Below are 12,483 nucleotides of genomic sequence, written 5' to 3'. Positions count from 1 at the left end.
TTACTAAAGTACCCTTTGCCATTCCTGCAGTCAACTACCAAATGCACCCTCTTTGGCCTCAAGAGTTTGTCCTTTATATATATACACTGCTCAAAAAATAAAGGGAACACTTTAACAACACAATGTAACTCCAAGTCAATCACACTTTCTGTGAAATCAAACTGTCCACTTAGGAAGCAACACTGATTGACAATAAATTTCACATGCTGTTGTGCAAATGGAATAGACAACAGGTGGAAATTATAGGCAATTAGCAAGACACCACCAATAAAGGAGTGGTTCTGCAGGTGGTGACCACAGACCACTTCTCATTTCCTATGCTTCCTGGCTGATGCCTTGGTCACTTTTGAATGCTGGCGGTGCTTTCACTCTAGTGGTAGCATGAGACGTAGTCTACAACCCACACAAGTGGCTCAGGTAGTACAGCTCATCCAGGACGGCACATCAATGCGAGCTGTGGCAAAAAGGTTTGCTGTGTCTGTCAGCGTAGTGTCCAGAGCATGGAGGCGCTACCAGGAGACAGGCTGGTACATCAGGAGACGTGGAGGAGGCCGTAGGAGGGCAACAACCCAGCAGCAGGACCGCTACCTCCGCCTTTGTGCAAGGAGGAGCAGGAGGAGCACTGCCAGAGCCCTGCAAAATTATCTCCAGCAGGCCACAAATCTGCATGTGTCTGCTCTATACGGTCAGATACAGACTCCATGAGGGTGGTATGAGGGCCCGACGTCCACAGGTGGGGGTTGTGCTTACAGCCCAACACCGTGCAGGACGTTTGGCATTTGCCAGAGAACACCAAGATTGGCAAATTCGCCACTGGCGCCCTATGCTCTTCACAGATGAAAGCAGGTTCACACTGAGCACATGTGACAGACGTGACAGAGTCTGGAGACGCCGTGGAGAACGTTCGGCTGCCTGCAACATCCTCCAGCATGACCGGTTTGGCGGTGGGTCAGTCATGGTGTGGGGTGGCATTTCTTTGGGGGGCCGCACAGCAGTCAATATTCTCGCCTGAGGGAGCATGACTGCCATTAGGTACCGAGATGAGATCCTCAGACGCCTTGTGAGACCATATGCTGGTGCGGTTGGCCCTGGGTTCCTCCTAATGCAAGACAATGCTAGACCTCATGTGGCTGGAGTGTGTCAGCAGTTCCTGCAAGAGGAAGGCATTGATGCTATGGACTGGCCCGCCCATTCCCCAGACCTGAATCCAATTGAGCACATCTGGGACATCATGTCTCGCTCCATCCACCAACGCCACGTTGCACCATAGACTGTCCAGGAGTTGGCGGATGCTTTAGTCCAGGTCTGGGAGGAGATCCCTCAGGAGATCATCCGCAACCTCATCAGGAGCATGCCCAGGCTTTGTAGGGAGGTCATACAGGCACATGGAGGCCACACACACTACTGAGCCTCATTTTGACTTGTTTTAAGGACATTACATAAAAGTTGGATTAGCCTGTAGTGTGGTTTTCCACTTTAATTTTGAGTGTTACTCCAAATCCAGACCTCCATGGGTTGATAAATTTGATTTCCATTGATCATTTTGTGTGATTTTGTTGTCAGAACATTCAACTATGTAAAGAAAAAGTATTTAATAAGAATATTTAATTCATTCAGATCTAGGGTGTGTTATTTTAGTGTTCCTTTTATTTTTTTGAGCAGTGTATATATACAGTGGGGAGAACAAGTATTTGATACACTGCCGATTTTGCAGGTTTTCCTACTTACAAAGCATGTAGAGGTCTATAATTTTTTTAAATCATAGGTACACTTCAACTGTGAGAGACGGAATCTAAAACAAAAATCCAGAAACTCACATGGTATGATTTTTAAGTAGTTAATTTGCATTTTATTGCATGACATAAGTATATATTTGCATTTTATTGCAAGACATAAGTATATATTTGCATTTTATTGCATGACATAATTATATATATATATATAATAATTATTATGTCTTGCAATAAAATGTCTTGCAAATAAATATTATGTCAGCAATAAAATGCAAATAAAAAGTTTGGACACACCTACTCATTCCAGGGTTGTTTTTTGTTTTTACTATTTTCTACATGAACTAACACATATATGGAATCATTATGTAACCAAAAAAGTGAAAATACTAGATTCTTCAAAGTAGCCACACTTTGCCTTAAAGACAGCTTTGCACACACTTGGCATTCTCTCAACCTGATTCATGAGGAACTGGAATGCTTTACATTAAACAGGTGTGCCTTGTTAAAAGTTCATTTGTGGAATTTCTTTCTTTTTTAATGTGTTTGATCCAATCAGTTGTGTTGTGACAAGGTAGATGGGGTATGTAGAATATAGCACTATTTGGTAATCGACCAAGTCAATATTATGGCAAGAACAGCTCCAATAAGCAAAGATAAACGACAGTCCATCATTACTTTAAGACCTGAAGGTAAGTCATTCTGAAAATTTAAAGAACTTTGAAAGTTTCTTCAAGTGCAGTCGCAAAAGCCATCAAGAGCTATGATGAAACTGCTCCCATGAGGACCACCACAGGAAAGGTAGACCCAGAGTTACCTCTCCTGCAGAGGATAAGTTCATTAGAGTTACCAGCCTTAGATTGCAGCCCTTTTGCAGTTCAAGAAACAGTCACATCTCAACATCAACTGGTCAGAGGAGACTGTGTGAATCAGGCATTCATGGTCGAATTGCTGCAAAGAAACCACTTCTAAAGGACACCAATAAGAAGAAAAGACTGCTTGGGCCAAGAAACACAAGCAATGGACATTAGACCGGTCTGATGAGTCCAAATGTGAGATTTTCTGGTTCCAACCAACGCTTCTTTGTGAGACGCAGAGTAGATGAAAAGATGATCTCCGCATGTGTGGTTCCCACCGTGAAGCATGGAGGAGGAGGGTGATGGTGCTTTGCTGCTGACACTGTCAGTGATTTATTTACAATTCAAGGCACACTTAACCAGCATGGCTACCACAGCATTCTGCAGCGATACGCCATCTCATCTGGTTTGCGCTTAGTGGGACTATCATTTGTTTTTCAACAGAATAATGACCCAACACACCTCCAGACTGTGTAAGAGCTATTTGACCAAGTAGGAGAGTGATGGAGTGCTGCATCAGATGACCTGGCATCAACAATCACTCAACCTCAACCCAGTTGAGATGGTTTGGGATGAGTTGGACTGCAGAGTGAAGGAAAAGCAGCAATCAAGTGCTCAGTATATGTGGGAACTCCTTCAAAACTGTTGGAAAAGCATTACAGGTGACGCTGGTTGAGAGAATGCCAAGTGTGCAAAGCTGTCATCAAGGCAAAGGGTGGCTACTTTGAAGAATCTAAAATCTAAAATATATTTTGATTTGTTTAACAGTCTTTTGGTTAGTACATGATTCCATGTGTTATTTCATAGTTTTGATGTCTTCACTATTATTCTACAATGTAGAAAATAGTAAAATAAGAAAAAAGAAAAGTTAAACGGGTTTGTTATATCTCAGTCGTCTGTGATGTATATAGTGTGGGATGCAAACTCAAAATGGTATACATTTCAACTGTATATCTGACATGGTACAGGTCTTTAACCATTTGTGTTTGGTGTATACCTTTGTTTTCAAGTAGATTTTTTGAAGACTACCAAGAAACACTCTGTGTGACCATGATTTAGCCCACTCCAGTATTACAATGACATGATGCACACTAGAATATGGCAGTGTTTCTGTCATTGGTAACATGCATCTTCTTCTATCTTTTTGACTGCAATAAATACCTGCTGTTTAAACATGTTGATGTTTACACATGTTGATGTTGGAGGTGATGGTGCTGGAGATTATTTATTTTTTCAACAAAAAAAATTAAATTTAAATTTTTCTTGTTTTTCAATCAACCAACAAAACACATTCCACATTCACAGATGTGACAGGCTTAAAAAAATGCAGGATTTTAATCCATGACGTAGTAACACACTACGCCGTTAGTAACACACTACGCCGTCATGGATTAAAATCCTGCAGCGCACGCAAAGTCCCCCTGCTCAAGCCAGCGCATGTCCAGGCCTGTCTGAAGTTTGCCAATGACCATCTGAATGATCCAGAGGAGGAATGGGAGAAGGTCATGTGGTCTGATGAGACAAAAATAGAGCTTTTGGTTTAAACTCCACTCACCATGTTTGGAAGAAGAAGAAGGATGAGTACAACACCAAGAACACCATCCCAACCATGAAGCACGGGTGTGGAAACATCATTCTTTGGGGATGTTTTTCTGCAAAGGGGACAGGACTGCACCGTATTGAGGGGAGGATGGATGGGGCCATGTATTGCGAGATGTTAGCCAACAACCTCCTTCCCTCAGTAAGAGCATTGAAGATGGGGTGTGGCTGGGTCTTCCAGCATGACAACGACCCGAAACACACAACCAGGGCAACTAAGGAGTGGCTCCGTAAGAAGCATCACAAGGTCCTGGAGTGGCCTAGCCAGTCTCCAGACCTGAACCCAATAGAAAATCTTTGGAGGGAGCTGAAAGTCCGTATTGCCCAGCGACAGCCCCGAAACCTGAAGGATCTGGAGAAGGTCTGTAGGGAGGAGTGGGCCAAAATCCCTGCTGCAGTGTGTGCAAACCTGGTCAAGAACTACAGGAAACGTATGATCTCTGTAATTGCAAACAAAGGTTTCTGTACCAAATATTGAGTTCTGCTTTCTGATGTATCAAATACTTATGTCATGTAATAAAATATAAATTAATTACTTAAAAATCATACAATGTGATTTTCTGGATTTTTGTTTTAGATTCCATCTTTCACAGTTGAATTTTATCTATGATAAAAAAGTACAGACCTCTACATGCTTTGTAAGTAGGGAAAACCTGCAAAATCGGCAGTGTATCAAATACTTCTTCTCCCCACTGTATATATTTTTTTGCAGCTGCATTGTATGGAGACGGCACCTACTTTGCTGTAAATGCAAAATACTCTGCCAGTGACAAATACTCAAAACCGGATCCCCAAGGCCAGAAGTACATGTACCTATGTCGAGTTCTGACTGGAGATTTCACAACAGGAACACCGGGGATGAAAGTACCTCCAACTAAAAGCACCACAAGTATTCATCTCTATGACAGTGTGACTGATAGTGTATCTCAACCATCCATGTTCATAATCTTCCATGACAGTCAGGCATATCCTGAGTACTTGATCTCTTTCAAGTAGGGGTGGGCGATGTGACCAATACGTTGTATTGATCTTTTACAACGTTTTGATCATACTGATACATCATAAATGACATCTCAATATGTAATTAGTTATCTGTAACTCATGTGGTTTAGCTGAAGTGTAATATCCAAAACCAAAATCCCACTGGGCAAAAGCTGGTTGAATAAATGTTGTTTCCACTTCATTTCAACCAAAAGAATCTGTGAAGAAGTCTGAATCAACGTGGAAAACTGATTGGATTTGCAAAAAGAGATCAACGTAAGGGCATTTTGTCTTTTTATCACCCTACTTTTAACCTAAATCCAATGACATGGTGACATTTGTTGTTGTTAACAATTCAACCAAATATAAACTAGAAATTTAACTAACGTCTGTGCCCAGTGGGATCTGCTTTATAATTCAAATGCCATTTTTATTTTTATTTTACTTGTGACATTTACTATATTGGAATATTCAGTCAAGTCAAACTCAAAATGTTTAGATAGTAACAATTTCAGCCTAGAAGGTTTTGTGATTTTTACTGATTCCATGTCCACTTTGTTTGAATGTCTAAAACATCACCAGAACATCTAACTTCACAAAATATTGAATCACATTCCCAGACAGCACAGATTAAGTAAAATCCTGGGCTAAAAGGCTATTTAAATGGAGATTCTCCATTGAGCATGCTTTTTTAGTCCAGGACTAGGCTTAATAATCTCTATCCAGGAAACCAGCCCTTAGTGTTTTCACTTGAACAGTAAGTCATCAGGTTTTGTGAAAGTTCACTTCAAGAAAGAAATAACCTTTGGCGGTTCTCAGAGAACACAATTCTTACAAAGTGGGTCATAGACCAGGGTGTTTGCCTTGTTGCATGCACACATTTGGATTATCAAGCCTTTCGGTTAATGAACAGTGAATACGGCTGTTCTGATAAATCTTGTGATAATGCTTCTTTCTGTTGGTCTACAATAAATGTAAAAATAAAGCTAAAATAAATATATTGCATTAACATGCTGTTTTCCCCCATGTTTAAATGTGTTGAGGGACCTGGCAAAGGCGGGGATCATTTACTGTGGACTGATGTGAACTACTGTTATTGTACATTCAACTTAAAGAAATGTTTGCACCTGAAATAATTTTGGTGTGGCACAGCAATACTAATGCAATCAAGACATCTTAGATTTGGTATTATTTTGATTTAAGGCGAAAATGTAAAAACTAGGCAAGGGCAGTGAATAATTTCACAACTTGTAAAAGTTGAATATATTTGGTTCAGGAAAATTACAACCAAAAATGGCAAATGTATTGCGCCTTTGAACTTTGGTGTGAATCACTTCAAAATTTCAAACCCTGAGAGGAATGAGCATAGAAATAGATACTGTAGAAAGAGACTGATTCTGTGTCTCTCCAGTCTGGTTGAAAAGCTTCATAGTGTCTGTATCCACTGCAGTTTTTTAATGAGGACGTCTCTCACACAGTCATGCCATCATTACTGTTGGGGGTGAGGAGTAAAGGTCTTTCCTCTAAATCACGCGTCAAGCTCATTCCACAGAGGGCTGAGTGTCTGTGGGTTTTCTCTCTCTGTGTCCCATACCTGTGGGACAGAGAGAGATCCCAGAGAGAAGAAAGGCAGGTAGCTTAGTAAAACTAATACAGTTTAGTATGTTCATTATCTTTGTAAAAGATTACATCCACACGCACAATTACCTCTGCACATGTATTGCTGCGTTTTTGGTCAGTAACCAGCAAGACAAGCCAGACAACAGAAATGTTGACAACACTCATCAGCAATGATGTCACGGTAAGTCTATAACACCTGTTTTATTTGAATGTACATATACTGTAGATCCTGTGTGCATGAGTCATCTTTTAGGATGAACTGAACTGTTATGGGGATGTTATTCCCAGCATCACAAACAAGAGAGACAGACAGCATGGCAATGTGCATGTTAATGTTCATCTTCACATCACAACATATTCCACTATCAGTGTCCCACACACATTCATTCATTCACTCCACAGTTTTTTTTAAAAGTATCAAAATCCCTTAAATGTGGGTCCCACCCTTCCTTACCCTTCAAGATTAAATCATTTCTTTCACTTTGATGCTGACCTAGCAGGTTGCTGGATACCCCCTCAGAACCCATGTCCATTATTTAACTACTCCTTTAAAACACAATAAGCACACAATTGCAGAGCTATGGCACCAGTCTGTTTATAACACATAAAAGTATGACCACACCATCAAAGGATTAGAGAGGGAAGAAATGGAGACGGGTCCCAATTATAGCAAAGATGAGGATGAGTTTCCCTGCTTACCTTCCTTTGGGCGAGGTGAAGCTGAGAAAAATCTATTAATAACCTACCTGTGGGTAAATAACATGCTAAATGGGATTATCATTGTATATGAACAGAGGATATCTAATTGTAATTCAGAAACATGTTATGCCTAGGTGACTTTCAAATAAGTTGCCTTAACTGAGAAACCAAAAGATCACTGCGCTCACTTATTGATATGTGTGTGGCTCAGTTGGTAGAGCATGGCACTAGCAACAACTGGGTTGTGGGTTTGATTCCATGGGGGGCCAGTAGGAAGCAATGTGAAAATATAGGTACTCATTACTGTAAGTTGCTCTGGATAAGAGCATCTGCTAAATTACTAAAATTCAACCAAATGAAGAGATGTAGTTTGACCGTGCAATCTTAATTATCATCTCGCCTCTTCCTCTCTGATAATACCAGTTGGATAACACCTCAACTGACCTGTGGGTGGCAGCAATAAGCCGGAAAGCATCAAGTCCGCCAGAAAGTTACAAGAAGATCCGGGATCCTTGGGACATCCCTACCCCATTAAATATGACATTTTAAATGGTAAGGGTAGGGGTTAAGTTTTGGGTATGGACGTCCCAGGGATTCCAGATCTCACTGACTGAAGAAGAAGGGGCAATAGAGATGTGCAGCTATCTCGGTCTGGTGAAACCCTTATCAAGTTAATACGGTTCTGGGAAGCTTCTAGACAAATACATAGTCACCCCGTGAGATCCTGACAGTTGTCTTTGAATGATAATCAGTCATCATCAGATCTCAGCGCTAGAGCGCGCTCGATGAAATTTGACCAGTTATTAGTTTACACCGAGTTGCATTGTGGGAGGAGTCTTACTTCCGGGCGGCAGCGTGTTGAAAAAGCATTGTAAGGACTGGATTTTTTTAAATCAAGAAACCCGCTTATTAACATTTTTTGCTTTCCCAATTAGCCGTCGATATGGTAAAATTGTCGGCAGAGCTAATTGAGCAGGCTGCTCAATACACAAACCCCGTGCGCGACAGAGAGCTTGATCTGCGAGGTAAATAAACCTGCGCATTTCATGCTAGCTAGCTAGAAAAGCTAACTCTGGTTGGCTAGGCCTTCGCACTGTAATAACTGATGGATAGTGATTGCTAACTGCTAGCTACACCACCAACACTATCTGGCTAACCTTATGCTGGTATGCTCTGCTCTCATGTAGGTTACAAAATTCCTGTACTTGAAAACCTTGGGGCCACACTTGACCAGTTTGATACCATCGATTTCTCTGACAATGAAATCAGAAAACTGGACGGCTTCCCTTTGCTCAAGAGGCTCAAAACGTTGCTCATGAACAACAACAGAATATGGTAACTTTCGCAGCAATTGTGTTGTGTATGATTGCTAGAATTCGTTTAAATGTTAGCTTCCTAGCTAGCTATCACTGTGTTTTGTGTGCTCCCCACAGTCGTGTTGGTGAAAACCTTGAACAGGCATTGCCGAGTATGAGGGAGCTGATCCTCACAAGCAACAACATCCAGGAATTGGTGAGTTATCATACATCCCATCAGTGAATGGGTCAAGGCCTTATCTGATCAGATCTTTTAAAATAATTACTGATTGGATTTTACTGATATGCATTTTACTTATGCATGTTGTTGATTGGAAAAATATGACCTGTGCTGTTATTTAGCAATATTTGTGACATGAGTGTGCTCCTGTGTTCAATTACAGCGGTTGAACCATCAATTTATTTTTAATGTGTTGGCATGTTTTTAAATGTGCTTTTACCTCCAGGGTGATTTGGATCCGCTAGCCTCAGTGAAGACATTGACCCTTCTCAGGTATCTCATGATCAATACTTGCCTCCACTACAACACCTACTTAAGTCAGATTCATGCATTAGGTTGCTATCAATTTCACTGTAAATTGCAGGACAAGATGAGTTGCTATATTTGTGCACCTAAATCCTGTGTTTTGTGAGTCTATATCGTAATCTCTGATTTTATGACATCTCAGTCTCCTAAGGAATCCAGTGACCAACAAGAAACACTACAGGCTCTATGTCATCAACAAAATTCCCCAGATTCACGTGCTTGACTTCCAGAAGGTCAAGTTAAAGGTAAGTGCATGCCATCATTCAGAAACTAAATATAGAAAAGCGTTGTCATTACCAGGTCCAAAGGGTGGTCGTCTATAACACAGGTCAGGTTGTATGAAACAACGTTGTTTTTTGTAATGATGTAGGCCTTTAGTCAGGGCAAACAATCACATACTGTTGGACTTGGCCTACGAAGGCCCTAGTTTTTCATCTTTGCAGTGCAATGATAAAGAAGCCTGCAGAATAGAAGGAAATGTATAGGAGAGCTCTGTCTTCCATACAGAGAGTGCTGTATTTGTATGTTTTTCCCAAACCTCTGTCCATCCTTCTCGTGAAGGTGTCGTTGTCAGATTGGAAAAGCTCTCACTTTAACTGTGATGTATTACCATAGGAGCGTCAGGAGGCGGAGAAAATGTTCAAGGGCAAACGAGGTGCTCAGCTTGCAAAGGATATTGCCAAGCGGACCAAAACGTAAGATGAAAGTCCCTGTCGGACGGCAGCTCCTTAGAATCACTGGACACTGGCTGGTGGGGGTGTCGGACAATCACGGAACACTCTAGAATTGGACTATCTGCACCACCGATCACACTTGTAGATGGGGTGTTGCGTAGCAACTGGAGTATCTAAATATGTGTTGACCCAACTACTGTAAACACCCCCCATGCAACAGTGTTTCTTAGGAGTGCCGTCTCAATGGCATTTCCTGTCGTATCAGTTTATTTGACTCAATAAGAAAAGATACTACACCTGAGATACTACACTGGTTGAGAGGCTAGAGAAGCACCCCTCCCCTCCATGTTCTCTCTAACTCTGCTGGTGTGCGTTCTCAGGTTCACCCCTGAGCTGCTGTGCAGCAGCCTGAGAAGAAGAAGATGGGACCGTCTCCCGCTGACGTGGAAGCGATCAAGGCACTTCATCATTTATTTATACATTTTTATTTAGCGCCAGAAAATGTACACTCACTGTGTAGTTTGTTCCTTTTGGCTAGCTTTCATTCCACAGATTGTGTGTTCAAACTCATTGCAACACATGGATTAGACCAACGTCATTGTTTTCAGACAGTGACACACTATGGCGTGGACAGCTCAGTTTCTATACCACTATTCCATTGACCTAATGTAATGTTCACAATTTTAATGGTCAATTTATGGTCTGCTAAACAAATGAATGTAACGGGACTGGCAATCTACTCTAATGGTTCTTTCAAAAAGAGTCTGTTCATCAAAACCGAAATGCCCATCTAATGTAATGGTTCTGTATGTATGAACTAATACATTTGTTCTGTGCCCTACCCAGAATGCAATAGCTAACGCCTCGTCTCTGGCCGAGGTGGAGAGGTTGAAGGGGATGCTGCAGGCTGGTCAGATCCCGGACGGGAGGTCAGACAAGGTGTGTACAGGCGACTAGATCTTCTCCATATGACATGTCCAAGGCATGTACTGTGTGTCTGTCATGTCCTGCGTTGTCTGAGGATTTAAATGAGCCATCGATGGACAAAGTAAACAGCATTATGGGGCAGAGGGGTTTGTATATATGGTTCTTTGACTGGTTCCGGACTATTTCTCTTGTTGCAGTCCCCCCGGAAATGGTGGAGGTGGAAGAGGAAGAGGAGGAGAAGACAGAGGAAGGAAATGGAGTGGAGGAGATGGAAGAGGATGTGGTGGAGGAGGTACAGGGAAAGGTGGAGGAGGTACAGGGAAAGGTGGAGGAAGTAGATGTCAAGGAGGTAGACAAGGGGGAGGAGGGTGAAAAACAAGAGTCTGAGGAAGATGAGTCTGAGGACGATGATATGGATGAAGACTCACCGGTGAACGGATCATGATCGTTTTATGCAGATCTCAAGTCTTGCTTGATTTGTAAGTTTATATTTGTTGAGCATGCATGTAATGCCATTTTTGTTATTTTGAGAAATGAAAATACAATAAACATTTTTTTACAAAACAATGCAACCAATGATTACTGATCCAGAATAAACTGATGTCTATACGGTCTTATCTAATACAGGCATACATCTGTTAATACATTTCCAGATTTTTATTTCACTTTAAAATGGTGTGGTATATTTTATTGATCAGTGGGTTATTTTAAATATCACACTTATTATTGCACACAGTGAGTCCATGCAACTTATGTGACTTAAACACATTTTTACTCCTGAACTAATTTTTAGGCTTGCAATAACAAAGGGATTGAATACTTGACACAAAACATTTCAGCTTTAAATGTTTAATTTGTAAAAACATAATTCGACATCAACAGTAAGATGGTGCCGACAGAGATGGTCGCCTCGCTTTTAGATATGTAAAGTTAGTATTTCTTACATTGTTAGCCCAGAAAATCTGCCGTCACTGACAGTGGCTGCTGCCAACAAATCTCCTGACATTTTAATACATTTAATAAAGATATCACTAGTCAACATATCCTACATTATTCATCTCATATGTATATACTGTATTCTATACAGTCTGCCTATGCTGGAATGGAGTCAATGGAATGGTATCAAACACTTGGAAAAATATGAGCTGTCCTCCCCTCAAAAGTGTAGTATTTGGTCCCATATTCTTAGCATGTAATGACTACGTCCCGCTTGTGACTACAAACTCGTTGGATGCATTGTGTGTTTTGGATGATGTTTTACCCAATAGGAACTGAATGGTAAATTATGACTGGAGTAGATATGATGTTCCTGAACACTTCAAAATGAAGTGATTAATAAAAATCATGAAAAATTATGAGTGATAAGATTACAGAGGCTGCAATAAAACCTTTCACCATTACCAATAATATAATTTATTTGGGGGGTATGATGTTTGTGCCTCTAACTTTCACACTCATCATTATTCACAGTTAATTTATGATTATCCATAATCATGGTAAAATCCACATTCATGTAAAAGTGTTTAGAAACATATTCTATTCCTAATTACAGTA

At 40.9% G+C, this 12,483-nt stretch overlaps 1 pseudogene; it reads left to right on the top strand.

Moving 5' to 3' along the window:
• The first annotated feature begins 8,374 nt into the window (after positions 1 to 8,374).
• Positions 8,375 to 11,496, top strand: LOC135533132 (U2 small nuclear ribonucleoprotein A'-like; annotated as a pseudogene).
• The last annotated feature ends 987 nt before the right edge of the window (positions 11,497 to 12,483 follow it).

Source organism: Oncorhynchus masou, unplaced genomic scaffold, assembly GCF_036934945.1.
Source record: "Oncorhynchus masou masou isolate Uvic2021 unplaced genomic scaffold, UVic_Omas_1.1 unplaced_scaffold_2239, whole genome shotgun sequence".
Taxonomy (NCBI): domain Eukaryota; kingdom Metazoa; phylum Chordata; class Actinopteri; order Salmoniformes; family Salmonidae; genus Oncorhynchus; species Oncorhynchus masou.
The sequence above is the reverse complement of the archived record's forward strand: the minus strand, read 5'-3'. Positions and strand labels throughout refer to the sequence as shown.